At 35.1% G+C, this 5,968-nt stretch overlaps 1 long non-coding RNA gene across 1 annotated transcript; it reads left to right on the top strand.

Moving 5' to 3' along the window:
• The first annotated feature begins 407 nt into the window (after positions 1-407).
• LOC110802729 (uncharacterized) lies at positions 408-4,562 on the top strand. The gene is made up of 3 exons (XR_002537297.2): positions 408-1,038; positions 1,546-1,649; positions 4,079-4,562. It is a non-coding gene; the product is annotated as an uncharacterized lncRNA (long non-coding RNA).
• The last annotated feature ends 1,406 nt before the right edge of the window (positions 4,563-5,968 follow it).

Raw genomic sequence — 5,968 nt, 5'->3', positions numbered from 1 at the left:
TACAGGCAAGTCCACGGTGTGGATTATGATGAAACATTTTCACCAGTTGTAACAGCCCTGATTTTAAACAACTCTTAATATCATATAAAGAGTAATTATCGTGTTAAAAAGATTTGAGATTTTGTTATTCTGAAGAAAGTTGTTAAAACTTAAGGATTAATTGAAATTAAAGTTTTATCTTAAGAAGAAGAATATTTTGCTAAACTATTTTCCTTTAATAAATAAATTGTAAATTAGTTTGATAAAATTTCATTAAATAGTTTAAGACTATTTATACGTAAGCTTATATATAAAATCTGAATTTTTATTTACCCATTAGTTTCTCTTTTTTTTTTTTTGCCATAACTCAAGTGGATCCCAACACCCTCTTCCTTTTTCCAAGTGTGTAAATGGTCTTCTCATTTTTTGAAGGGAATCAAGAACCTTCCTATCCTCTCAATCTCCCTCACTATCATTTTCTCTCTCCTCACCGTCTCTCTCTCTCTCATTTCAGTGGTCCTCTCTTCCTTCTTGCTCTCTGCTTTGCTAAACCGCAACCACCGGCGCCGCTAACGTGCTCCCCTCTCCATCTTCGGCACTGATGATGTTGTGTCGCTAGTGATGTTGTTGACCTGCTTCTGCCGACTTCCTTGCTCCGCCTCCCTCTCATCCTTCACGTCATCGCCGCCGCCAGTGATGGCCTTCGATTGTCTCTGCCGGCATCATCACCTTATTGGTAAATTTCTTTAATTCATTTCCATTTATAGATTGAATTGAATATAGTAAAACCCCAAAGTAGCAAACCCTAACAAATTCATCTTATTTCTTTTTTTTCCTCTCCTTGTGTTGTAATTTGGGCGCCGCTGGTAACTCGCCGGAGCGCCGGAGTTCTCTGACGGTGTAGTTGTTCCTGTTGGTGGTGTTATTCCTTGTTGGTGTTGAATCTTGCGCCCCTGTCTCTCCTCTTTGGTTTCTGCTCTCCTTTGTCTCCTTCCCTCCTCTGTCGGACCGCCTGAGTCCCATGGCTTGCCGGGGCTGTGGTTGTCGTTGTTGATGAGGGTATAAACTCAATCTCATCTATTTTAGTTATACCCCATTTAAATTGTACTGTTATGAGAATTTAATTTGTCAATGACTTATTATTTTGGTTATACATAAATGATTTTGATTATTGAATTAAGTGAGTTTTTTTAACAATTTCATTAAGTTTAAAATTCACGTAATGCAACGTTTTGGGGATATATAAATGCTTTCGATTATGTGATTAAGGAATCTCCAACTTCGTAGAGATTTATGTTTTTCGAAATAATCATATAATTAAGGCCGGTTTCCAAATTTGATTTCATCAATCAAACGAGTATTGTAAATCAGTTGATATTGAACTATATGATCTCAATTACAATTCATATTTAGCAAAACCAATTTTGTTTTATTAGAGATAAAAATGTGTTCCATGGTAGTTTGAAAGGAACTTTTGGAAATTAAGTAAAGGATTTGTAAAAGATTTAGTTAAGTTATAATTCAATTCAAGTGGCTAGTTATTGATTCATGTCCTCATTTGTCGAGGTGTATCATTGGAGGTCGATTAAGGAGAATTGAATTACGGAGTTTAAGCGGGGATTGGTGATCGAAATCTATAGTTCTTGGAATCTATTTGTTGGTAATTGAAGGTACACATCGTCCAACCAACTTCAATGTTTGAAAATATATCTTGTGTTTAAGTATTATGTATATATATGTATAGATTGAATGTTGTTTTGCAAATTGAATGTTGTTTTGCAAATTGAACTGTGTTCTGCAAAACTGAATTGTATTTGTGAATTGATTTACTCTTTGCAAATTGAATAGGATTGTTATGTTTTCAAGAATCATAATTCTTTAAAACGAATGTTTGTGTCAATGAGAACCCAAGTGAGAGATGGTTTGAGTCGAGGCATTGAGCAGCTAGAGAATTGAGTATCTTGAGGTCGTGAAAGAGTAAAAAGGTTAAAGGAGTGTTAATTAAGAGTTAATCCTAAGTGAATGCGTTAATGATCAGGTAAAAGTCCTTGCATAATGGAGTAGTCCTACTTGAGTTTCTAAGGAGTTGGTTTTAGTGTTAAACTATATAAGAGATCTTAAAATAAGATTTAGTGGAACCAAAGACACCATTTTTAATTATAAATTCTTGTTTTCAATAAAGGTTTATGTTTTCTTTCAACTAGGTCATACTTGTTTTTAATTTTCTTAAAAGACGCTTGTTTTCTTAATCAAGTGTTAATAATAAAAGAATTCTTTTGATGTAATAAATGCGAATCTCTAAACTATTTTAAGTATAACAAAAACGGAGTTTTAATGATTTTTGAATGAGTCGTTTCAAGGTTTTATAATCTTTCCTAACAAACCATATCATTTTAGAATTTCCTAAAATTCACATGTTTTTCCTGAAACTATGAATTATGGAACTTAAACTAGCTTTGAACAACACTAAAGTGTTTTAATGAACTTAAAAGTTGGAAAAGGTTATAACGAAAGATATTTTCAGTTTTATTTTTATTTCTTTAAATGACCGTAGTTTTCAAATAAAGAAATATTCAACAAGGTTTAAAAAGAGTTTAGTGTAAAGAATAAAAATATACTTTAAAATAAATAATCAAGTTTTCATACTTTTATAACCTAATAGTTTGAAATCTATCGAGAGAATATTTCAATGAATAATAAAGATTATGTTCGAGTAATTATGGTTTATATAAATGTTTATAAAGCACATTTCAGGCACACTAAGTTATAAAAGAATGAATTCGGATTTGAGGAGAGTATAAGCTATTGATAACCTTGGGATCTTAAATGAGTGTTACCCACTAGCAGTCAATTATTAATCAATGGGCTAAGAGTATAACTAAAGGTAAAGAGTGATTCTAAGTTAAAAGGGAATAGTTGTGAAGAGTGAAGAGTGTCCAAATTTTAATTATATTGTTACAGTTTGTTTAAGATCGAGTAAGAGAAAGTGTCAGCAAGCCTTGGGATTGATTTTTAATTTGGTTGAGGATTTATTCTGAGAAATAAAGTGAGTTGAGATATGATGAGAATGAAGCTAATACATGAGTATGGGAATGCGAATGATATTTTGAGAACGAAATTGCACAAATTGGTAATAAAATGCTTAAGTAGGGGAAAGTAGCCGTGTATGTGTTGCATAGTGCTCACATGCGTCGCTGATGAAAAACATATAAAGCGAGTGCTACAATCGTAGACTCGTAGTTCGGCGGGATAGACCCGTTAAAGCGGCTTGGCCGTTAAGCGAGGGCTACAAAAGTAGACTCGTAGAAGCGGGATAGACCCGTAGTTCGGCGGGATAGACCCGTTAAAGCGGCTTGGCCGTAAAGCGAGTGCTACAAAAGTAGACTCGTAGAGGCGGGATAGACCCGTAATTAGGGACATGTCCTAGTTAAGTCTTGCAAGCGTATGCTTATCAGGAGGGTGACGACCCCCACCAAATAGAGACAGTTGGTTAAATAATCCCTCTCAATTCGTGTTCACTTTCCCCAACAGTAAGCTAATATGTTGTGACTGTGTAAGCTATTATGCTGAGTTTGAGTTGTATGTTTTCGCAACGAGTTATAAATTTCTTATGAATGCCTATATCTGCATTTGAATTGTTATGAGAGCTTTATGAAGAGAATTATGTCTTTGGAAATGTTGTACCAATGAGTTTCCCCTTTCAGTTAGGAATATGTGTATATATTGAGTTCCACCCTGCATCATAACTGATGGTTTGGGAAAAACTTATCTCTATGATTGATTGTCAAATAAGCTATGGAATGAAAACAATTAAGAGTATGAGAGTAATGAAGAATCTTAGTTGTGAGCCTATTTATGTTGATATAAATGTGAATTAAGAAACTTTGTGAGACGATAGTAAGATGTGAAGCTTTTGCAAGTAAAACTATTGTAACGTTTTACCATGTAATGTTTTCGAAGCAAGTTTGATAAGCGAAATTGCTTTTCAAAACAAATTATAAAACTAAAACTAAAACTATTTTGAGCCACCTATCAAATGCATTTCAAGTTGGATGTGTGTACTCAATTTTGTTCTTTGAACCTGTCCTGGTGGGGGCAGAGTTAAAATGTTTTGCAGGTAGCAAGAGTTAGGTCTCAGTTCAGATTCAAGGTTCGTAGAGTTCTCAAATGGCCTTATGTGTCCAAGGTTGGATTGTGGATTCGCCAAATGTAATTTAGTTCCTAGAGTTTGTTAATGGGCTGTATAATTTCTTCTTAAAGCTTTTTAGTTTATAATTTTTGGGTTATATATCCGTATTGGAGTCGTAGTTAAAGTTAAAGTAGCTCATTAAGTGTAGGCTGTTACAGTGACACCCTGGTGATGTTTTGGAATGATGTCATTGAAGCAGGTGGAAGAGAATCTGACATAATTTCCTAAATATTATTTTAGGTTGTCCATATTTAGGGGAAGTGCTGTCAAAATTTTTAATAACTAATTAAGTTTATGGGTCTTGATTAGTGTCTTTGAGATAGGCTAAATCGTGATTAAATATTTGAAGTTGTTTAAAGAGTTAAAGTTCGTTTAGCAGGGTTTAAAGTTGTAACTAGTGTGTGGCCCGGGCTTTGCTCCGGGTTTTACTTTTTGTAAAAAAGTGTCCATTGTTAAAAGACTGTATTTTACATTTATATTGAAAAATATAACAAATATTGTAGCTAGTTGAGATGGTAGGAAATGAAACTTTAATCCATGAGGTTTGATGTTCGATCCTTGCTACATGCTTTTTTAGTTGTCAATAACATTCCGTGATGCTTATTAGTGGTGACGTGGCGTATAAGGAGGGGTATACGTGACACATATACGTTTTCCTAAACGCCTTTTAATATATTAGTATAGATTACGTTGAGTTTGTTTAAATTAAGACCAAGTGTGTTTAGAAAGCAGCTCGTTAAGGGCGGGCTGTTACACCAGTTGCAATGCTAAAGTCTATTAGGATAATGTTAGCAATTGCTGCATATTACGATTACGAAATATGGCAGATGGATGTCAAACCGCCTTCTTAAACGACGTTTTGACATAAACTGTATTTATGACACAACCTGAGGGTTTTGAGGATCCAAAGAATGCTAAAAAGGTATGTAAGCTTAAGAAATCCATTTATGGATTGAAGCAAGCATCAATGAGCTGGAATATACGTTTTGATGAAGCAGTTAGGGACTTTGGCTTCGTCAAGAACGCAGACGAATCTTGTGTATACAAGAAAGTCAGTGGGAGAAAATCTTCTTTCCTAGTATTGTATGTCGACGACATATTACTTATCGGAAATGATATTCCTATGTTGAACTCTGTCAAGATTTGGATTAGGAAATGTTTTCGATGAGGGATCTAGGAGAAGCACAGTACATATTGGGCATCAAGATCTACAAAGATAGATCTAAAAAGATGATTGGACTTAGTCAAAGCACTTATATCAATAAGGTTCTTGATAGGTTCATTATGGCAGACTCTAAGCGATGCTACCTACCCATGTCTCATGGAATGACTCTAAGCAAGACCCAGTGCACAAAAACACTGGATGAGTGAAGACGAATGAATGAGCTTCCATATGCATCATTGATTGGTTCAATAATGTATGCTATGATATGTACACGCCCGGATGTTGCGTACGCACTCAGTGCTACAAGCAGATACCAGTCAGACCCAGTAGAGGCACATTGGATTGCTGCCAAGAACATTCTGAAGTACCTGAAAAGGCACAAAGATGATTTCCTGGTGTATGGTGGAGATGATGAATTAATTGTTAAAGGCTATACGGACGCAAGTTTCCAAATCAACAAAGATGATTTCAGATCACAGTCTAGGTTTGTCTTCTACCTCAACGGAGGTGCAGTAAGCTGGAAAAGTGCTAAACAGAGCACCATTGCGGATTCTACAACTGAAGCGGAGTACATTGCTGCACATGAAGCAGCAAAGGAAGCTATTTGGATAAGGAAGTTCATAGGTGAACTTGGT

Source organism: Spinacia oleracea, chromosome 1 (assembly GCF_020520425.1).
Source record: "Spinacia oleracea cultivar Varoflay chromosome 1, BTI_SOV_V1, whole genome shotgun sequence".
In the NCBI taxonomy this organism is placed as follows: Eukaryota; Viridiplantae; Streptophyta; class Magnoliopsida; order Caryophyllales; family Amaranthaceae; genus Spinacia; species Spinacia oleracea.
This window is presented reverse-complemented; position numbering and strand designations above follow the sequence as displayed.